Below are 24846 nucleotides of genomic sequence, written 5' to 3' on the forward strand. Positions count from 1 at the left end.
TAATCGAATAAAAGTTGATGAAATGAAATGAAATATATATATATATATATATATATATCCACTGAAAAAACAAAGGTTACATGGGCATTATATTTAGGCTCAGATTTAACTCCACAGAAATTCAGTAGTATGTGGATTAAAGTGTGTGTGGGAGGCATGCACATGCATGTTGCGTGTGTGTGTGTACACAATGTTTTGTGTGAGAAACTGGCACACAAGAGTGAATCTGCCTTTGGAATTTTTACACACAGAGCAATGAAGTGAGAGCTGTGTATTGGATATGAAAGTAAACTAAGGGCAAAAGTGCAATCGCTGCCTTTTAAAAAATTTCTCACAACTTCCTTTCCTCCGTCATTCTCCAATCTAACAAGCCTTTCATGTAACATTGTGTCTCAGTGATGCAATCAATCTGTGATTTACAAATAGTCTAATCCCCTGTTTTGATCCTGATTATCGATGCCAAAGTCTTTGAATTTTTACTGTTGATATAGAGCACTTTAAGAAGGTGCTTGTGTAAAGTTCATATGGTGTGATGACATTAGTCCCTCCAACCCAACTAACACCTTTATCTTTGCAAGTGGGGAAAGATGTGGTCAAACAATTGCCACCAAAGTGAAGATCATGACCACAATTGTTAGCTATGGATTTCGCTAAATGCCCCCTCTTCCCAAGAAAGGCCGTTGTAATAACCACCTATATTTTTTCACAGCTCCAAAGTTGTTGCATATCAGTTGCATCAATGACAATGTGTAATCTGCCGCCCAACATGAAATGGAAAATAATCTGGAAAGGAGATGATCACCCACCAGATCTAAATGAGCTCACAACAGACATACACTCTGGCCAACGCCCAATGATGGAATCAGGAAATAAGTGCATACTGTGAAAGGACACACACACGCGTACTTATTTTCAAAAATATACCAAAGTGAATATTTTAATTCAAAAGGAATGCCCCGGTTACTTACCGGTAATCTTCATTACTCCGAGTATAGTCTTCCTCGCCACATGACTTACATAGTGAGCATAAGCTCCACGACAGAACCCTCCAAAGCAAAAAAAAAAGCCTCCCACCCCTCCCAACATGGCCGACCAGTCCCACCTGACCTCTATAAGAGGCGGACCGGCCCAACCAACAGCCTGATCTACCAAGCAAACAATGAAGCCGATAGCCAGACAGGGAGGGGGGGAGGGAACTCATGTGGCGAGGAAGACTATACTCGGAGTAATGAAGATTACCGGTAAGTAGCCGGGGCATTACCTCCTCGTTAGTCTTCCTCGCTACATGACTTACATAGTGAGCAAATACCCAAGCCAACAAGGCTTCATTGACCACCTTAAGAACAACACCACACGGTGATGCAGAGAAACCAACACAAGGTTGAAGCAGAATAAATGAAAAGAAAACAGGGATCACAGGAAACCTGAAATCAAGACTTAAAGGAAAAGCAGGCCAACCAGGAGTCGCAGCTCCAGCACTCAGAACGGCCCCAGCGAAGTCCCCCCGGGACCGATAGTGTCCCATGAACAAGGTGGGGGACGACCACGGCGACGCCTGACACATCTCCACAGAGGAGACACCCACGAATGGGGCCCAGGACACAGAGCCACACCCCGTGGACCGACCCTGGACCCCCTCCGGATCCACCGAATCCAGCGAAGCATAGGAAAGGATGATAGCCTGTGTAAGCCAGCCACTCAAGGCGGAAAGATAGGGCATGTGGCCCGAATGAACAGGACCTAAAGACACCAACAGGCAATCCCCCCGGGAAAGGGAAGACGTGCGCTCAAGAGAAGCCAAAACAGCACGCCGGACAACCAGCACGGGCAAGAGAGGAATCTTGCCGGCAGGGAAAGGCGGTAAAGACACCTCCCGAGCCCGGGACACCCGGGAAGGAACCCCGGGAAGGAAACGGGGGACATGCCGGAGGGACAACCTGTCCGGCAAAACCCGCAAGAAGGGAGGGGAGCGGAGGCACGACCCCCGCACGCCCATCCGCCCAGCAGACACCACTGCCACCAGGGAAAAACCACCTAAAAGGTAAGGAACCGTAAAGCCACCGAGGCCAGGGGCTCAAAAGGGCGGACCCTGAAGAGATCGCAGAACGAGAGAGAGATCCCAAGGGGGAGACCGGCAGAGCGTCCGAGGGCGACGGAGAAAACAACTCCGGAGCCAAGCGAGCCACCAGGGAAACCAGCCCGTCGAACACCGGACTGTGGAAGGCCCGCAAGGCCGCCCACCGGGCCCACAGGGAAGAAGGGGCCACGCCCCAGGAAAACCCCCAGTCCGGAAAACCAAGACCCGCAAGGGGACCACGGAGGCGGGGACAGCACCAAGCCGACCGCGCCAATGCGAGAAGGACGCCCAGTGCCGGGCACAGGAAGAGAAAGTGGAAGACCTGCGGGAACCCAGCAGCAAAACCACAACCCCAGAAGAACAACCCCGAGCAAGCAGCGTCATCCGCTCAAGAACCAGGCCTGCAGATGGAGTCAGGCCAGCCGAAAATAGCCGGCTCAACACCGACTCCGAGAGCGGGGGACCCAACCACGGAACGGGAAGATCCGGGATCGGCCAGTAGGCCCGAACCGCCAGCTCGCAAAAGGAGAGGGTACCCGGGGCGGCGGACCCCGCCGGGAACCACAAACAGGAACGCATCACGAATTTGCGTGTCAACCACGCGCGGGTGCCAGGCACATCCTCTCTGTAACGTTCCCATATTAGTCCATGCGCTGCCGAGGCGAGCACCCAGGAGCACCCCGGCCCTGCCCAAGCGAATCCAGCAGAGGACCCGTGATATCAGAGGGCACGGGGGAAACGCGTACATCAGACCGAAAGGTCACGCGAAAGACAGGGCATGCCAATCAGCTCTGTAGCGGAAACAGAGACAAGAATAGCGCACTACTCACCCCCAAGGCGGCGCTAGCACGAATGCCGCAGTGGAATCCCAGCACACCCTCTGAGGCGCCCACACCCGGACACCCCCAAGGAGGAGGCCAGGTATCCGTAGTATCGTGGGGGCCGGCATGGAGAATAAGCAAGCTATAGCCCAGAGACTCAGATTGGGACTACATGAACGGAGCAGCCACCGAGGCGAGACTTAACAGGGCAGTTGAAAATTTTGGACCCTAAGACCCCTCGAGGCAGGGAACCGAACCCAGGTCCCGGGCCAGACCACAGTACCAGGGTCAGCCGCCATTCCCTGAGCCACACTACACCACCACCATTACTCGCACCTATCTCGCCGAAGCGTGAATGGAGCAGGCCCGCTGACGGCGACAGATGAGGAACCAGGACCCCCGCCACCTAGAGGTGACCAGAAGCACAGGACCACAGTTCCACCGGGGGAACACGGGCCCCCAGGACGCCGGAACGGAACGGAAACAGTGGGTAGCTTTCGCCCGCCCAACCAGTGGCCGTAGAGACACCAAGCGGCCGCGCCAGCAGGGAAACCCAGCCGTGCCGAAGCAGAGCCGCCTGAGGACGACACCAAGAGCAGAGGTGGCCGGGAGAAGATAAAAAAACAATCACCTACCGGGAGGCGACCCCCTGGACCCCAAGGGCGTCCAGCACAGCTCCGCGCCGCCCAGGATAGGCAACCCGCGGCCAGTAGCGACCTCCCGTCGGTCCGGACAGATTGCAGTCGAGGGGATGCAGCTCAGTGGTAGAGGCGCCGGGCGAAATCCCCGGCATCACCAGGAGTCACCGCTCCGCATCTCGGCATATACCAGAAGGCAAGCCCACCAGAATACGAACCCAGGGCCCGGGCGAGACCTCGGCCTCAGGGGCCGTAGCCCATACCATTGGACCAACACAGGCCCAGGCGAAAACAAGACCCCGCCCACAAGAGGCGGGAAGCGCCCGGAGCCAACCCCAGCGCGGCAAGCAGCCGCGGGCCCCAGGGAAGCAAAAAAACTTTTTCGAATGGAGGCGGCAGTGACCAGCGCCGCGCTACCGAACTCCAGCTAGGAGAGGCCGGACCCGGTCAGCGGAGCCGCCTCGCAGAAAACCAAGGTAGGACCGTGCCCGCCCCCGCAGTCTTCAGACCCGTACGCGCCGTTTGTAATGTGCAAAGGCGCCCCAGCACGCCGAGGCGCACCACCCCGGCCAGGCTCAGTGCAAGAATACACAAAGAGGCACTAAGTCAATTTAGGCTGCCGGGAATAAGGAACACAACCCAGCACGCCTGTTACCCAGCACGTAGTGTTCACAGAAGCGTCCCATGGGCAAAGGCAAGTGAATGAACCCCTACCCGTAAACGGGTGTGGAACAATACACAGCTACCTGCAAACCATTCGGGACCAAACATGCACGGCAATCACCATTACACAGGAGACGCCCGTACAGCACACAAAACCGGGAATTCATCCCATGCGTCCAGCGCATTTGAAAGCAACCGGAGCCTCCCACACCCAGGGGAACCACCAGCGCTGGACCCGAAGCCCCCAAACGGGCCAGGACCCTTCAGTAACGACCTGGGGAGAACCGGGAATGTACCAACACCCCACATCCCCGGCCGCCCCCCCTCCCCCCCCCTGTAAACCCCTGGCACGCTAGAGCAGCACCTAACCGGCCCCATAGGACCGGGGGAAGGAAGAGGGGGGGGATTTTTAGGCATAAGGCACCAGGGACCGCTAGAGCAGGTCCTCAACCCTAAAACCCAAGGGCCAGCTCACGCCGGCCCATCTTACCTGAACAGCGCCTCTGGAGAGAATCGCGCAGAACAAAAAAAACAGGCTGTTGGTTGGGCCGGTCCGCCTCTTATAGAGGTCAGGTGGGACTGGTCGGCCATGTTGGGAGGGGTGGGAGGCTTTTTTTTTGCTTTGGAGGGTTCTGTCGTGGAGCTTATGCTCACTATGTAAGTCATGTGGCGAGGAAGACTAACGAGGAGGTAATGTGTGCACTTTGAAATTTCTCATTGGTTTAGGAATGCATTTGAACCAAAATCTAATTTTGCGTTATGCTTATGATTTTTTAAAAAACTCCAGTCCCATGTACATGTAGTTTCATGAAGTATTTTAAAGAATAACACTACCGAAGGAATATTGCCTGGCTTTTTTTTTTACCTTTTGTTCTGCCACTGCACCTCACAGTTTCAATCCAACTGCAGTGCTCTGCCTCTTTAACAAATAACAGGCTCCCATAGCAGTGGATTACATTGTGATTGGAGAAGCCTCTTGTCCTATTAAGGCCTTTGTCCAGTTTCATTAGCCTTTTCATTAGGCTGCCTGTTATGGGTGAAGCGCGCTGCCCGCCTTTACACCTTGACAGCAATCAGATGTGCTGCTGACTGAGTCAGTTGTGACCCTTCTTACGATAACCCCGCCCAGATTGCACCTACGCCCATCACGTGGGGTCAGAGGGCGCGATTCCTCAAATAACATTTTACGGTTTTATTCATGCTGCTGTTTTTGTTTTTGTTTTTTTGTTTAAGTATGTGACTCGTGCGCATTCCAAAATTGGCATACTCAATGCACCATACGCATGAGCCTGCAATACTGCTCGGGGCGTTCAAGTGCCACGTTAGAATAGAAATGGAGAGACATATGGACAGAACATAGAAACATATACTTGTTTGTTGCATCCAAGGGTGTTCCCCGTCCTGAATTATCAAATATAGTTAGCCTCTTAAATAATACGATGTTGCAGGTGATAGAGGTGAAAATTGTATGTGTACAACAACTCGTCACTTAAATTTCTAGAGAAACTGGCAGCGTTGTACGTTATACATCGAAGTAATATATGTTGTTACCCTCAAAGGTACTAGCTTTCGGCTTGTAGAGAGATTGGAGACAGACACTTCCACTCCACTTAATGGATTTATCAAATACCTTATTTCATGCTATCTGCGTTTGATTTATGAATTTTGATCCTGGAGACAAGGCCTCTGTGAGTATTGATTGTGGGAAATGTCAGACCAGCAGAAGTTAATTTCAGTCGTACATGTGGAAGTCTCTGATTCTGTGACAGCGCTGTCTACGGAGAATCAGCTGTCACCGCGCGGAAGTGACACAATGCCGTCACCACAGGGGGCCTTCCCGCCCAACAGGCAAAATTACACCATGTTATAGCGGAAGATGACATACAAATATATGGCTAAGAGGTGGTACAGTGCGCATGTTTTTTTTTCCTTTGCATAAAAAAAATAAGACGTAAGAACAAGACAACTGCGAGAGATGTCGGGCACAGGCAGCAAGTGTAAGTTGTCAAGAGATGGGTGGAGCTCTGTCCTTTGAGGTTTCATGCATTTGATTGCAATATGCTTGACGGGATAATGGAATGTCATTCTGCCAGCTCTCCGGCTGATTAGGGACAGTTTGTTTATTGATTGGGTTTCTTTGCAAATTATCAGTCTTTTTTTTTAAAGAGTCATGGGAAAGCGTAGACAGTCGGTTCTGTACCATTAAGCACAGAATTAAAGATTAAAGCAGCGTGCTCCAGTTAATATGTTGCAGGGCGTTGTACGTGCATGCTTTAAAAAAAAATATATATATATATATATATACAAGCGTTGACGTGGTTTGGTTCTTTGAACTATTTTCATAAAATGTGTATTTCCCTTTTTAGGGTTACAACAAGAAATTCATGAAACACTATTTGTATTCCCGATTGAAGACATTCGTTGGGTTGTGACAAACCGAGACAAGTTATGAAATTAATGGAAAATAACGTGTACATTTTGTGTAATGCACATTGGGGTATCTCAAATGAACATTGAATGTAAGGGAATGCCTCACATTCAAAAGTGACTGGAAATACCTGCAACGGCACTTGCTTGAGAAAAAGCATTCCGCGAGTTATCATCTGCTCAAACCAGTCTTCTGAAAGATATTCTCGACTCTCCTGCACCAAAAAAGTTGCACAGTTTTTTACGGTGTAGTTTTCCAAATGTCACATCATTTTTGTGTACTTTTTGTTCCTGCCCATTTAATCCCCCTTGTATGTTTCACTTTTTGATCACTGGGATGTTGGGCTTTTTACTGAGTTTGATTCTCACTAGCTGTGTCTCATCTGTGTTAATTACAGGGTAATTGTTTACTGCCATTGTGCCATTGTCCACCTTTTAAGATAAGGCTGCTGCTATACAGTTAGGGTTGGGAACGTGGCTGGTTACATCTAAAAACGATTGTCACCTGTGTGCACACATGTGAGGGCTGCACAGTGGCGGCTCGTAATGTCGACGAGTAGTGGGGCGGGCCGCGGGCATGCACAAGCACAGTCCCTTCCTCCCATCCCTCACAAGCACCCACACACACATACTCACTCCCACCCATCTACATGTGCACTCACACCCATCCATTCACAAGCGCACACATACACCCATCATTCGCTAGCACATACCCATGCACACACCCATTCAAAGCACACAGCACTAATTCACATACATTTTTCTTGCGCCCACCACAACTTATGGTATAGGGCATCGGATCAGCCCCCTTTGAGCCAGTGTCTCGAATTTTCACGAGTTACGACATTTTTGCTTGCCATCCATGTGCACATTTGCCATAAAATTAGCACCCTTCAGTGTTACGGCTGGTAAACCACTGTGCTGTTTACATTTAAAAAAAAAAAAACATTTTTATGAACGTTTAGTTTACCTCCTTTTCAGTATAATACAAGGGAACAAGAGATTTAAAATACTACAACCCCGGCAGGTGCAACTTCGATTACTCCCGACGCCGACAGGTCATACAGCCCACACTCAAACACCAAAATATGGTGGCCATTTTGTGATGCTTTTTTCATGCAATAAGTTAAATAAAAATCAATACGAATTACTACTATGAGAAATACGGCACAGATATCAGCCTTTCAGTCCTGAAACGACTGAATCTCATTACCAAAGAGGTACAGTACAATGTTTTTATCATTGGTGTTTAGAGAGTGCATTTGCTATATTATTCAGCATGCCCTTTCATAAGCCGAGCAGCCTTGCCAGTCATGCCCCCGATTTTTAGACAAGGTATTTTGCAGACGTTCACTAGTAAAAGCTTTCTTAATGTCACGATTCTTATATTGGGGGGATTGCGAAAAACAAGGACCCCCTGGACACTGATACCAGTGGAATCCTAGGGCAGGGACAACAATGTGTGAGTAAACACCCTAGGCAATCAATAACAATGGCAAAACAAGTAACATCAATTGACAGTAAAACTAAAGGTGAACAAGGAAAATAAAAATGGTCAAGATTTTAATGTAAACAGTTAAAAATCATACAAATAGATAACATTTTCATAAACATACAAAGTGGACATAATAATAAAAAACATACATTTGATTACTAATAATACATCTGAAAATAAAACTCATTTAGTTAATAAAAATCAGCCAAGGCTGGTTTGAGAATTAAAAGGGAGAGGATTTTACTTTTGATCCCCAGGATCAAATGACAGAGCATGTGGGGCTCCACTGCAATCCACCGAAAAAACCCTGAGGTGACCAAGTGTCTTAGAGTTTCATAAGTAGTTATTGTTCCAGGGAGGTGGCATGCGTGGGACCTCCCCTCCAGAGCTCCATGAGGCCCAGGGATGCTAATGCCTGGGCTGGCATATGCCAAGAAAGGGCCTGGGACCCAATCCTCAAGATCGCAACAGAGTAAGAAGGGGAGAGCCACCACCCCCCAAAAAAGGCAATAGGCTCACCCCTGGTCCCTAATCCTATGTCCGGAGGGAGCAGTGCAATCACCTCAAGAACAGCACTCTGGCTGCACAGACAGAAAGAACCCAGTGGCCGGCTCCCCTGGCGGCAGTCACCAGAGCCGTCTGGGCAGTGGAAGAAGTGGGCTTTCCGCTCTACCCCAGCAAAAAAGTACATTGAATTGTCCCGGGTGGCACTGTGCAGCCACTGCACAGAGCAAAAGAAAACATGGCGTGCATAGCACAGCAAAGCAAACATATGAAGCAGCTAATTCTATATTCAGCATCCTTGGAGGGAGCACCTCATAATGCACTGCAGACTTTGTTTACTTAAAGTTTCTCACATGTGGTGGCCCCAGAATGGCAGTGCCACCACCAACGGTATGAAAGAAAGTTGTGTGGATGCTGCAGGCGATGCACTAGTCCCCCCCAGGAAATTTAAGAACTGATCCTAAGTGTACATGGTCAAGTAATCTATAACCTCCCCCACCCTCACAGTCTTTCCCTCAAGTGGTGGATCCTATGGCTGGATGATTTGGGACCTAAAATGGTTTAAGAAAGACACAGACACATGCTATGTTGTTTGCAATGTTTTATTAAAAGATGTATTGCTGACTGATTTATTAGAAATATTGCAATGCTTTATTGATAATAATGGTTGCAGATAAAACATGGTTATTTATGTCAGTAATATATAGGCGGTTTATGTGATTCTTGGTCTTTAAATGTGATAAACCAATACTCCTGCTATAATTAAAGTGATGCCCACCTATTCAGTACTGTGTTATCTAGTATGGGAGGGTGGTATTGTAATATGACCATTATTTATTGGTCAATAGTGATTTCAAGGTGTCACCAAGGTATTTTCACCTACCATATGTATATATTTGTAAATTACGGCATAGTATTTAGTAGTTTGTGTGTGTGTGCGTGTGTAATAAATGTAAATTTGCTTTTTCTAAATACAAAACAAAGACTGGACAATCATTTATTGAGTGTTATTATTGGGTGCCAGCCAGCTGATGGTGATTACTAGCCCACACCACCTTCCCTGAGTAGACCTTGGACTATTGTGTGAGATTTAGGCACTGCAGTTGGGAGCTTCGATCCTTGTAAGGAAGTAATTGTGGCACTAATGCTTGCTCAGGCCTGAAATACTTCACAACAAAAAACTGTTTTCCTTATATTGTGTAAGGGAAAAAAATCAGTGAAGCCTATAGAACAGTGGTGGACGGCACAGGTAAAAACGGTCAGGTGGTGGGGTGGGGTGGGGCAGGTGGTGGGAGGGTGCAGATGGAAATAGACATACAACAGAATAGTATAATTAAATAAATAAGTAACACCTATTATGTCGTCTGTCAGCTCCCCTCCTGCTGCGCCCAGGCCCACCCACCGCCCCACTGAGTTTACCTGTGCTAGCCACCGCTGCTCTAGAAGGGGCCAGATTAGACCAGTGCTCCAGCTCTATTTATCCTGCCCCCCACCCCCAATGTGCCCCATCATCAAAGTTACTGAATGTACAGGGAGGTGATACAGAACAACAGCAGACAAAGCATCTTGCCACAAACATTAATTTGTCCAACCACCTTTCACTGCAAAGCAGTGTTGTTTGCTTGAAATACCTAAATCTAACTATATTTTTGTATTGCTTTATATTTATATATTCAGTGAAAAAAACATAGCTTTTACAGACGTTATAGTTAGGAATTAGCATTTAAAAAACCTTAGAAATTCACTGAAAAAACCATAGGTTTCAGGGACGTTATAGTTAGTTGGAAATTTGACTCATATAAAAGCAGAGAAATTCGCCAGTTACAGTTAGTTGAGCTAACTATAACTCGCGCTCCTACAATGCAATGCTGATGATGTCACATATTACATCACTCATGACATGGCCAGTGATATCACTGATGACATCACTGATGACATCTCAAATGACATCACTGATGACATCATCCAATAAATGTTTATTTCTGTAAAGTTTAATTAGTTTGCCTATATATCTATTCCAAGGTGTATTGAAGAATGAGTGGATTTACAAGTGGCTGAAGGGATTATTTAGTAGGTCCGTGACTGACTGTATAAGTGAGTGATTGAACGTGTTTTACTGAATGCATGAGTTAGTGACTAAACTGTGTGAAAGTCTGTATTAGTCTCTCAGTTGGTGTGTAAGCGGCTGCATGGGTTGGTGAGTAGCTACATGAGTGTCTATATGGGTTATTGATTTGTTGTCTGAGTATCTGTATGGCTGCCTGAGTGCTTGTGTGGGTGGGTGGGGGGTGTGACTTTGTGCATAGATGTGTGAGTGATTTACTGGGTGTATGGGTTCAAGAGTGCATATGTGAAGGGCTGTATGGGTGTGTGAGTGCGTGTACGGGTGTGTTGGTGAGTGAATGAATGTCTCAGTGGTATATGTGTGAGTAACTACATATGTTTTAAGGCAGTATATGTGAGTGTTGGTGTATATAAATGACTATACGTGAGAGTAAGTTATTTGAAGGGTGGGTGTATAAATGAGTGTCCGCTTGTATCAGCGATTATATAAGACAGTAAGTATGTGTTAGTATCTGCATAAATAAGTGATGTGATGTGTGTATAAATAACTCACTTGCTGTGTATACCTGTATACATGAGTAAATGAGTATGTAATTCATTCTTTGCATGACGGACTAGGTGTGTGAGTAACTCTATGGATGAGTGATAGATTGTGGCTATATGTATAGGTGTCTGAGTACATATTATAGTACTGTATTGATGAGTAACTGTATGTATAAGTCACTAAATGTGTGTATAGACCAAGGAAACAGTCGGTGGTGTGTAGTATCTGGCATTGTTGTGTGTATGGTTTCAAAAATAGTAGTCTGTATTTTAGAGTGGGTGTACCAAAGTTTATATTAGAGCATCAGTATGTGCATCAGATTATCACATGTATGATGTCATCAGTGATGTCATTAGTGATGTCATTTGAGATGTCATCAGTGATGTCACTGACCATGTCATGAGTTATGTAATATGTGACATCATCAGGAGTGCAATGTGGGCGCGCAAGTTATAGTTAGCTCAGCTAACTATAACTGGCGAATTTCTCTGGTTTTATATGAGTCAAATGTCCAACTAACTATAACGTCCCTGAAACCTATGTTTTTTTCAGTGAATTTCTAAGGTTTTTTAATTGCAAATTCTTAACTATATCTTCTGTAAAACCTATGGTTTTTCAGTGAATTTCAAAGGTTTTTTAAATGTTAATTTCATATTTTAATATTCATAAAACCTATATTTTTTCTAATCGTTTTTTAATATTTTGCAACTCTATTATCCTTTTTGTAACATTAAAAATTATGTAATGTTTTATATCTTCCCCAAAAAAATGTATATCATTATTTTTTGTGAAAACTACAGTCCCATACAGGTAGTCTACCAAGCTCAATCAGCACACGAATCGTATCCACCACATTTAAATGATGCGCATTTCGTGTCCGACATGTTTGTGTCACCGCATCCCGCGTAACAACATATACATATGAGGTCAAGCCAGCTGCTACTTTGGTAGGCGACGGGTACGCACTTTCAAGCCACGCTTTACGTCATATACGTATGGGGTCGTGCCCGCTGCGCGCTGCGCGCTGCGCGCTGCGTATGCGATGAGTGGACGCAGCCACACCTTGTGTTACATCATAGACGTACGGTGTCGCGCCGCGTATGCCATTCCCTCATTTTTCTTTGTCTCAAAACTATATCTAAATAACTTTAAAGTGTATATGAGAGCAAGCGATAATCAAAAATATTTTAAACATTTATATATTTCTAAATGTAATAAACTTATATTATAGTAAATATATTTTCTCAAAATCACATCGGGTGCAGTCTCCTTGCGCGCTGGGTGCACGATTGCCATGTGACGATAAAAAAAAGCATATCATTAGTTCATAACATTTCCCATTGTAACAGTTGGAAAATGCCACCCATTTTAGTCGATCTCTGTACTGCATTTACAATGTACACATATCTTACACTACACACAACATGCAACCATCATCTTTATCAATATTCATACTTTGTAAAGTAGCCTTCTACCTGTGATGGCCATACACCTAACAGTTACATAACCAAAGTTGTCTCCACGACCAGAGGTAACATGGTTACATACGCTGTCCACAGCACAATGTAATGTAGTACGGCCCAGAGGAAGTATATTGCATAGATAATGAACACACGGACACAGATAGATAGTGGAAGTGGGTACTGGCATGTGCGATCAACTCTTTTTTATTACCAGCATCACATATCCAGTGACGTCTGTGCTGTATGCATGTGGGGTGAGTTTAAAGCAGCCCTGAGGGAATGGTTGCGGCTAGCATCAACTACAACAGTAATCATTGCATCACACCCAGCGATTCAATATTAAAAGAATCAATATTTGTGCTGCAGTAAAGTAGGGACAGTAGATGTGAAATAATAAAGAAATGTTTTTATCGTAAAAGAAACACAATTTGTGGTATACTGAGAGACATTCAATAGATCTGAAATAATACACAAAAAGATTATATCATAAATGCTCCATCAGTTGTAGTGCACTCACATAGCCACATCAAAGGCATTCAGCATGTGCACAGCCAGCGATGATGCGTACTGCGGGTGGGCCGTACTAGGAGCAATATCTGTTGCCATCAACACTGCATCATCTGCAATAGCGACTCAATCTGAATTGTGGACACTGCTGTCTGCAGTGTAAGCCAGACAGAGCGGTCAGCAAAGGCCCACAGCCATGTGGCATTGACTTGAGATCCATAGTTTGCAGTACGCTAAGCAAAAAAAAAGCGTGTGCGGAGCCTGCAATGATGCGTATGCGTGGTGCAGATAGAGCGCACTGGAGCAATGTCTTTTCCTACAGGACTGCGTCATCTACAATAGCGACTCAATCTGAATTGTGAACACTGCTGTCTGCAGTGTAAATTGAAGGCAGTACTCACACAGACATCCATAAATACTTTTTCTCACTTCCTCTTCACAAAATACAACAACATAAATTATAGAACACTCAGCAATAAATTAATCAAAACAATTCGAATAGCGATTTCTGCAGTCCACAATATAGACTATTCAGTGTTCCTTTGAACTTGCAAGATGAATTTGGTCATTGTAGTAAACCTATAAGTCATCTAAAATAAAAATTCATCAAGCAAGTATACTAAAAGGATATTGTGTATATTTCAATAGACGTTCTAGTTACTTGACTACTGGACTGTAATTAAACAATCACCACTCAATCTAAATTGTGAGCCCTGCCGACCGCAGTGTAGGCCAAAGACACTATTCAACAATGTGAACTTCTGACATCCTCAATCATAGAATCAAGACCCTGTTTCACTGTTCGTACCTGCTGTACCACGGTGTACTCCACCGACTGGTGTCAACTAAGCACAATAATCATGTGCAACAGTTAGCTACGTAAGCACAGAGTCTGATGCACCTCAACGGAGGGAGTTCAATGAAAACCAAGCAACAAGTAATATCGGACATCTTCCATTGTGTAATCAAGACAGCGTTCCACTGTTGGGACCTAGAGTTGGATGCACCTGGTCGAAGGGAGTACCTTCATCTCTACTGTCAGATGCAGTTCTAACATCGTCCATTGTGGGATCAAGATACCATTCCACTGTTGGGACCTAGAGTTCGTTGCACCTGATCGGAGGTGGTACCCAAAAATAATCACAGACTTCAACTTCTGACATCCTCATTCATAGTATCAAGACCCTGTTTCACTGTTCGGACCTGCTGTACTGCAGTGTACTCCACCGACTGGTGTCAACCAAGCACAATAATCATGTGCAACAGTTAGCTACGCAAGCACAGAGTCTAATGCACCTCAACGGAGGGAGTTCTATGAAAACCGAGCATCAGGTAATATCGGACATCGTCTATTGTGGGATCAAGACACTGTTCCACTGTTGGGACCTAGAGTTGGATGCACCTGGTTGAAGGGAGTACCTTATTTTCCACTCTCAGATGCAGTTCTAACCTCGTCCATTGTGGGATCAAGACACTGTTGGGACCTACAGTTGGTTTCACCTGGTCAGATGGGGTACACAGAAATTATCACTGACATCCTCAATCATAGAATCAAGACCCTGTTTCACTGTTCGGACCTGCTGTACTGCGGTGTACTCCACCGACTGGTGTCAACCAAGAACAATAATCATGTGCAGCAGTTAGCTACGCAAACACAGATTGTGATGCACCTCAACGGAGGGAGTTCTATGAAAACAAAGCAACAGGTAATATCGAACCCCGTCCATTGTGGGAGCAAGATACCATTTCACTGTTGGGACCTAGAGTTGGTTGCACCTGGTCGAAGGGAGTACCTTCATCTCCACTCTCAGATGCAGTTCTAACATTGTCCATTGTGAGATCAAGATACTGTTTCACTGTTGGGACCTAGAGTTGGTTGCACCTGGTCGAAGGGAGTACCTTCATCTCGACTCTCGGATGCAATTCTAACATCGTCCATTATGCGATCAAGGCACCGTTCCACTGTTGTTACCTGTTGGACTACTGTGTTAGTACCTCGCAGACCTCAGCCCCGGAGCTTCCACTGGCAGGTGGTGGGCCCTCTTTCACATAATGAGGTAGCGAAAGGTGAACTGTGGGGCATATGTGCGTCGCAGCGGCCATGACAATTTCTGGATACCAGCAGGCTGAGAGCATCATTCACGCACCCACCTTCGCTCATGGGGTCAACCTCATTGCGATGTAAGCTAGGCAGACCTGGCAGACACCTTCGCCATTACTGACCAAAACCCACAGTAACATGCCTTTTATTTATACCCCAACGCAAGCCTTGCGTACGCCGAGCCAGACCACTACGCTAAAGATTTGGGAGGGAGGGTGCACGTATGCACTATGTTTTCATAATCTTCCCTACTGACTGTACGATCAAGGTTGCGTCCACTGTCTACTTCACTCAATAGACCATCAGTGTATGTTCACATGTACATGTTTGTGCTCTGCATACTCAAGTCTGTCTGGCACATCCCCTCAACACTTTGCTTTGTATACTTTTATAATCGAAAATCACATCCCACCTTTGCACATATTTTACTCCCATCTCTCCCTGAATTCTGCATTGTGTGGCAGAGGTGCCATTCCATGATTGGTTTGTATACATGGCTAGCCACAGTTCCCACAGTACATAGTGTCATTGTGACTGCTAGGTGTACATGTTGTTTGTCATGTTGCATGTGATTATATAAGGTAGCACGTTTATTCACGAGCAGTGGTTTCTGCCATTTACATATTGCTATCTTAAAGAGGAGGTAAGTCTAGAGAAAATCCCTGGAATGGTACTAGAGATTACAGTGTGCAAGGGACAATTGCTATTTAATGTTCAAAAATCCTTAAACATATATTTAAGGGACACACCAAAAACTAAAGTGTAACGTTTACAATCTTTTATTAAAACAAGGAAATGATGTTAAAAATTTCGGAAAAAAACAATTAATTCTTCTGAAAACATACAGTGTCAAAAATGTAAATTACCATTTCATACTAATAAAAAGCTTTTTTTAAAACACATAAATGACATTTTCTCAATTAAAAAGGACGCTACATACAGACCTAAATGCAAAATAAATACAGTACAGTATAAAGGTATCAATAACACAAGATGTACAGAACAAAAACACCCCAATAGTAATACTCGCTCGAATGTTATTTCAACCAATTAATGGGATCCAATAGCCTTACTACATTCGCAAATTAATACCACAGGTATTGGATTTGTATATAGTTGGTATCTTCTAGGCTTTGTTGGATTCTCTATCTTTTCCATGCGCATATACTGTACTGTATTTATTTTGCATTTAGGTCTGTATGTAGCGTCCTTTTTATTTGAGAAAATGTCATTTATGTGTTTTAAAAAAAAACTTTTTATTAGTATGAAATGGTAATTTACATTGTTGACACTGTATGTTTTCAGAAGAATTAATTGTTTTGTTCTGAAATTTTTAACATAATTTCCTTGCAGATAACACAAACTTCAAGTAAAATACAGTCCCTTTTAAATACGAACCTCTCATTACACTTTGTGAATTGTTACACAATTTTGAACACATCCCACACTCAAGGTTTGGCAAACTTTTTTAGCACGGTCTCCTCCGGCCTTCTCACACTCTTTCAAACCTTTTTGGGTATAATACCAGGCTTCATTTATTCGATCATCTATGGAATAACAGGAACAGTGCCCATAATTCTCGCTCTCTTTGCGGCCATTCTACGACTATTTTTGCTTGTAAAAAATGGCTGCGCTCCCTGTGCTAACAACCATGTCCAACAGAATACACCTCTACACGAAGCTACATCAATACTGTGAAAAAATGGAACAACTTTTTGGCTGCCTGGCTTTATCTTTTATCGGAGCCAGTTACAACATGACATTTATTTACACATATGCAAACTGCGTACAACCATATTTTTATTGCAAAACTTGCCCATTCGACTGGCAAATTGATCTATGCCTTGTCAACATCCCAACAATTACCCCCGATATCCAGCAGGTAATAGAGTATCTTGAAAACCATGAACTTAATTGTTCAGGCAGTGGCGCACTGGTAGATGCAAAGCAAAAAGGTATTGTGGCGGAATGGGATTTCTGCGCAGCCGCGAAAGATCTCCTGCAACGTGCGACCTTTGACAATATTGCAGATTGCCTGCCAATTCAAATTGGCGCTCCAACATTCGAGGAACATTACTGTCCCTTCGAGAATATGAATTGGATTGCTTCGCTTTTCTCACACAATGGCAAAAATGGGCTCTTGGAACATTACGCATTTCAAGCTGCTGAAGAACTTCCGGACTGAAATCTCCAAGACTTGTAAGAAATTCACCTTATTCTTGGATTGATTTTTCCCAACTTTTTGACTTTTTCCTTTCAATGTTTGTACTACACTTTAAATTGAATTATTCTCATATAATAACTTCCTAAGTATGCTCATTCATTTGAACTCTGTTTTCATTTTTGCCCCTTACGTCTCCGCTCTAACCAGGGATCGGTGATGTATGGTCTATGCAAATACGCTATTTACTCGCTAAATTAGCATAAACCCGACATCCATTTTGGAACCATGTCTATTCCGTGTGCATACATCTCTCTGCCAGCCTGTTATCCACAAAGCCCTTTCACACAAATTTACTCTTCCTCAGCCTGTGCTCACAATCTGGCGATCAAGATAAAAAAACACAACATTGTTTAGGAACTCGTTGGCACAGTGTGGTAATCGTATCCTACCTTTATTTCCATTATTCAATTTAGTCATTCATGTCTAATAGCTGTTGTTCATGCCACATGGAACTGTAACATGTAATGTGGAATTCACTGATGCAGGAGCTTCTGTTTGACTACAGCAGAAGCGGTTGGAGTTTGCCTCAGCTCGATGCCTTAGCTCTCTGCACAAGAATATTTTTTTGAAAGAGCTGAAGACAATAATGTATGGTTTGACCAGAAGGGTACCGGATGTGCTTCTCAGAAGCGCAATGTTTGTATGCGTCCTCAAAGTTCCAGTGTGGGTAGAACTATTACCAATTCTGACACGCACCAGACTGAATCTACTGTACAACAGATTCCTGACTGTTCTACTGTTGATAATTTTGTGTTACAAAAAAGCAGTACCAGAGTACCTAAAAAGTGTGATGATTACATTTTGCAAAATCATTTTTTTTGTTATCCTAAAGGATACATGTGGTAATCATATCCTACCTTTATGTTATAAAATTTAGAGTCATTCAAGCCTAATAGGTATTGTTGATGTCCCATGGAACTGTAACATGTAATGTGGAATTCACTGATACAAGAGCTTAAATTTGAATCCAGCAGAACAGCTTAGAGTTTGCCTCAGCTGGATGCCTTAGCTATTGCACCAGTGGGTCCATTTATGGCACTTAAATAAAGACACTTTTTATATAACTTTCAAACTCCATCGCTTTATTACACAGAGCCACTTTCTTACACACACCTGATATCACCATTTGTCTTCTGTGGCATTGCAACATTCTGCATTATATTCTTCATGTTTATTTCTTTATTCCTGCTTGCTAAAACACTGCATTCGAGTCTTCAGACCGGTAGGGGTGAGTAGTTTGTTTCCCACTCCCTGTATAGTATAAACGCATTCTAACACTACTTACACGGGTATGGTACTGCGGCCAGTATCCTAAAGTGCCCACAGCACATCACTTTACAGCAATCAGCTCACAACTTAGACTCACAGTTTCATCCTCGAGTCTTCAGAGCGGTACCAGTGAGTAGTTTGCTTCCCACTCCTGCTATAGTCTAAACGCATACTAACATCACCTGCACAGCTATGCTACAGCGGCCAGTATGCTACAGCGCCCAGAGCACATCAGTTTACAGCACTCAGCTCTCAGTTTAGGTGCACGGTTTCATCGCCGAGTTCACGGGTACCTCGCCTCAGCACCATCTCACTCTAGGCAAAACAGCATTTTCACACCAGTAAGGGTAAATACTTTGCTTTGGCCAGTATGCTACAGCGTCCACAGCACATCAGTTTACAGCACTCAGCTCACGGTTTAGGCGCATGCTTTTATCCCAGAGTTTACCGGCACATCACCTCACCACCATCTCACTCTGGGCAAAACACAACTTTCACACCGGTAAGTGTCAATACTTTGCTTCATACTCCCTCTATGGCACACCCTCAACCAACACCCCGCAAAGCTCCTAGCGCTCCTACCCTTCTCTTTCCCACTCTTTATACCCTTTTTTTCCTTTACTCGTTTACACAGAATCACAAAATGGCGACCAACACTTCCTAGTTGCAAACGCTTGCACCGCTCGCAGCCAATAAGCAGCAAGCTCATGCTCGTAACGCCTCAGTCAATCAGATTGCAGAATTCCCAAATATCGATGTCTGTAAATTTTGATATTTCTCCAAAACTACTGAACGAATTTACACCAAATAAACAAAAGCGTGCTTTCTGGACCAATACCATTCTTCCTGCCAATTTGGGGTAATTCTCTTCACCTGTTCGACCTGTAGTCTTGTCTAAAGTTTCTATGAAAATTAACATGGAGAAAAAACATTTTGGGACCCCCCTTTTTTCTTGCCTCCCCTTGACGAATCACCCCCAAACTTTCAACAAAGGAGCTGATATGCACAAAGAATTCATTTTGAAAATTTCACAAATCTTCATCAAACAACGCCAAAGTTATAAGCAAAACAAAAAAATGTTCTTCCTATGGAAACTTGGTCCTAACTATAACTACCTACTGGCGACTGCCAGTATGTAAAATATAAATGTATATGTATATATATATATATAACATAATATATATATATATATATATATATATATATATATATATATATATATATATATATATATATATATATATATATATATATATATATATTCACTTAAAAAAACATACGTTTTAGGGGTGTTATATTTAGCTGGACATTGCACTCATCCAAAACCATTGAAATTCCTCCTTTATAGTTAGTTGTACTAACTATAACTCGCGCGCCCGCAACCCACTGCTGATGATGTCACATATTACATCATTCGTGACATGGTCAGTGACATCACTGATGACATCTCAAATTACATCACTGATGACATCACTGGTGACATCATCCAGTGAATGTTGTTTGGATCGATATTTAAATAAGCATTATATATATAACAATGTGCATTGAAGAATGAGTGGATGTATAGTTGTCTCGATGGTGGATTTAGTAGAAATGTGATTGACTGTCTAAGTGAGTAATTTAAAGTTTCTGACTAAATATATGAGATAGTGATTCAATTGTGTGGATCTCTGTTTCACTTTATCTGTTGTTCTGTAAACTACTACATAAGTTGATTACTAGGTGTGTGAAAGTTTATATTAGTATTAATTAGTTAAGTAAGTATTTGTATGGGATAGTGAATGTATGTGTGGTTGAGTGGGAGGTGTGTGACTGTCCAAAGATGTGTAAATAGTTGATTTAGTAGGTATATGAGGTTAAGACTGCAGGTGAAAACACTTGTTTGGGTGACTGAATGTCTTTATGGGTGTGGTGATGTTATCCTCTCCGTCCTCGGGATCAGTTTGTGGTATAAATAGGCCACCTCCAGATCTATCCAAGCCCCGAATGCTAATATAGCCGTGGGCTAGAGAAGGATCAGGTGAGGGCAAAAAACAGGAAGGAAAGGTAGGGGACTGCAGGGAGGGAGAGCTGTGAAGACAGAAAACAAAAATAATGATTGGTATCAACACTAACGAATGTTTTCTTAGTACTATGGCTAACAAGCAAGATATACTGTTTTATACCTGTAACTGGAATGCAGACAACACTAACTCAGGAGATACTTCTCTTCCACTGAGAACACGTAAATGCAGCCTGTGTCTGCCTTCCCCTGTAAACACAAACCTCACTATTGAAACAGCCCATAAGACCCATGTAATAGCAGACCTATTCTGGTAAAGAAGGATACTACATACCCTGATATCTTTCCCTCAGAGTCCTGAAGAAAATGTAGCCAGGGTTCTAAATAATGCAGCTTCAGTACACAGTATCTCCCAAAAACAAAAACAAGGGTTACGTCACCCAAATGAAAGGAGAACAAGGTTACCTGAAGAAATGTGCTTTCAGGTGCAGGAAAAACTCTTCGTCCCAGCCTGGGACTTAATGAAATGAATCCTCCGCAATAGCCGATGCAAGAAGGCTTTCCAACGGAGGATTTACTTTGGTAAATAATGCACTCAAAACAAACAACTGTTTCCTCCGCAATAGCCGGTGAAAAAAGGCTCGCCAACGGAGGAAACGGAATCAGAATAAACCCCTTGTCTAGGAGTTGAGCAAACGTGTCCTCCGCATGAGCCGATGCAAAGAGGCTCGCCAACGGAGACACGTGAACGTAGAACACGGCACAAGAAAGCCCGTCCTCCGCAATAGCCGGTGAAAAGGCTCTCCAACGGAGGACAAAAACGAAGAAACAAAGCTGGAAATACTCTCGACAGACTTGCACCAACCCGCAAGGTCGACAGGAACGCTGGTGAACTCCAAACCGCAAGGTCAACAGGAACGCTGGTGGTCAGGAACCAAAATATCCGACACCGGCTGCAGGAAGTGGTGTCTACTTATACCCCGCCTCCTAACAGCTGAGCATTCTGAGACTTGTAGTGTCTACCCCGTCCGTACCCTTTACAGCGAGGCGCGACAGAATCTGACAGTACATCCCCCCTCACCTAGAGCGCCGAAGGGGACCGGGGCGCTCAAGAAATTGGCGATGATAAGCAGCCACCAGGCGAGGAGCATGAACACCAGACGCCGGCTCCCACGAGTTCTCTTCGGGACCGTAACCTTTCCAAGCCACCAGATACCTAAGACCACGTCCCCGCCACCTTGAGTCCAGTATGCCCTCCACCTCGTACTCCAGGCCTTCAGGTACCAGCAGAGGGGGGGAAGGCGCCGTACCACCGCAGTTGCAGGTTTGAGCAGGGACACATGGAAAACGGGATGTATACTCAGATGCCTCGGTAACAGCAACTTCACCGCCACCTGATTGATGCGCTTCACAACACGGAATGGACCAATGAAGCGAGGGTTAAACACACTGTAACGCCTGAACCTGAAATTCCGGGTGGACAACCACACCCATTCCCCTACCTGATACAAAGGACCTGGCCGACGTCTCTTGTCTGCCGTCTTCTTATATGCCACCTTAGAAGTTTTTAGGGAGTCCTGAACCTTCTCCAATACCATCTTGAGTTGGGAAACTCTTCTGGCAGCTTCAGGCACTGTCTCCTCTGTGTAGGGCTGTACAAAAGGAAGAAACCGGGGATGATGACCGTAAGTACTATAGAAAGGTGATACTCTCGTGGCAGAATGTGTCGCATTGTTGTATGCCACCTCCGCAAGCCAAAGATGCTCCACCCAGTTATCCTTACCCTGAGACACATAGCAACGCAGGAACTGTTTCAATGTCTGGTTGAGACGCTCCGTCTGTCCATCAGTCTGGGGATGGAAGCTCGTGGATAAAGCTGTTTCTATATGGAGAGAGGAGCACCATGCTTTCCAAAACCTTGCAGTAAATTGAGAGCCCCTATCTGACACTATGACATTTGGTAAGCCATGCAGGCGCACAACATGGATCATAAGAAGTTGCGCTAATTGACCCGCCGTAGGCACCTGAGGACAAGCAATGAAATGCCCCATCTTAGTCAAATAGTCAATGATTACCAATACTGCCATACAACCATGATCTCTGGGTAGACCTACCACAAAGTCCAACGAAATACGCTCCCATGGAGTAGAAGGGGTAGGCATAGGCTGTAGAAGCCCTGCAGGTCGACGATGATCTGACTTGGCGCGGGCACAAACATCACACTCATTCACCCATCTCCTTACATCGTCTTTTATCGTTGGCCACCAACATCTACGCTGAATTAGATCCATAGTTTTATCCCCTCCAACGTGTCCAGCACTGGGAGAATTGTGACACCATGAGAACATTTGTTTCCGCAATGATTCAGTAGGAATCAACAATCGCCCTTGATTAATCGGAAAGCCATGTTGTAAGTGCCTGCAACCATTTCTTCCAAGGGTCCGCTTTTATCCCATACCGTATGCCCTGCAAAAAGGCATCACGTTGGATACCACAGACCACCCTGACCGGGTCCACTATTGGAATTTCTAACCCAGCATCAGGCGTCTTCGTGGAGGATTGACGTGACAAGGCATCCGCCTTTCGATTGTCTGCTCCGGGCCTGAAAGTAATGATGAAATGAAACTCTGAAAAGAAAAGCATCCACCTGAGCTGTCTAGGGGTGAGATGTCTAGCCGCTGACATAAACTGGAGATTTCGGTGATCGGTATAAACCGTCACTACGTGCTTGGCCCCCATGAGGAAATGTCTCCATTACGTGAATGCATTCTTGATCGCCAAGAGTTCCTTTTCTGCTATGCAGTAGTTGAGTTCTGCACCCGTGAGTTTACGTGACATGAAAGCCACTGGATGTAATTGTCCTGTGGTCTTATTTCTTTGTGAAAGAATAGCTCCTATAGCAACCTCTGAAGCATCTGCCTCAACTATAAACGGGATATCAGTATTGGGATGTGTCAATATTGGAGCTGTGACAAACGCCTCCTTTAGAGTTACAAACGCCTCTTGGGCTTTCTCATCCCACCCAAAACTTTGGTCTTTTTTCAGCAGTCTGGTTATGGGAGCCACCACTCTTGAAAACTGGTTGATAAAGCGCCTGTAGAAATTGGCAAAACCTAGGAAACATTGAACATCCTTGATGTTTCGAGGACTTGGCCAATCACGAACAGCTTGAATCTTTCTTTCCGCCATTTCCTGCCCCTGAGGGGTGAGCATAACCCCTAAAAATTCTACGGTGGTGACATGAAAGTCACATTTAGACAGTTTTCAGTAGAGATGGTGTTGTTGTAATATACTCAGGACAGATTTGACATGCTGTACGTGCATATCCTCCGATTCAGAATAGATGAGTATATCATCTATATACACTATGACATGTCTATCAAGTATTTCTCTCAACACGTCATTTAAGAAAAACTGGAACGCCGCAGGGGCATTACAAAGCCCGAAAGGCATGACCAGGTATTCGAACAACCCATACCTGGTCTGGAAGGCCGTTTTCCATTCATCCCCTGCTCTCATTCTCACGAGATGATATGCTCCTTTCAAGTCTAACTTGGTGAAAACCTTGGCCTTTTTCACCTGTTCCAATAGTACGTTAATTAACGGCAGAGGGTATCTGTTTTTTACCGTTACTGCGTTGAGGGCTCGAAAGTCTACACAGGCTCTTAATTCCCCATTGGCCTTGGGGATGAAAAACAAAGGGGATGCCGCCGGTGATCGTGAAGGGCGGATAAATCCCAAAACCAATAGTTTGTCTAAATATGTTCTCAAATAAGCGTTTTCTGGCTCCGTCAACGCATACAGCCTACCCTTGGGAATCACTGCCCCCGGAATTAACTCAATCTGGCAATCGTATGGCCTATGTGGAGGCAACTCTTCGGCCAATACTTCATCGAACACCCCTTCATAGTCCTGATATACCTCTGGAAGGGTTACTGCCTTTTCTGCTGCCGTGGCTATCCGATCCCCATAAGCTAACGCAAACGAAGGACTCTGTGCGTATCTAAAGCAATGCTCCTCACAATATCTGGAATTCATCGCTATAGT

General features: G+C 44.7%; 1 non-coding gene across 1 annotated transcript; it reads right to left on the minus strand.

The window, feature by feature from the left end:
- Positions 1 to 2639: 2639 nt before the first annotated feature.
- On the minus strand, positions 2640 to 2746 carry LOC147723129 (U6 spliceosomal RNA). Its single transcript, XR_015295411.1, has one exon. It is a non-coding gene; the product is annotated as a U6 spliceosomal RNA (small nuclear RNA).
- Positions 2747 to 24846: the final 22100 nt, after the last annotated feature.

This window comes from Lissotriton vulgaris, chromosome 4_1 (assembly GCF_964263255.1).
Source record: "Lissotriton vulgaris chromosome 4_1, aLisVul1.2, whole genome shotgun sequence".
NCBI lineage: Eukaryota > Metazoa > Chordata > Amphibia > Caudata > Salamandridae > Lissotriton > Lissotriton vulgaris.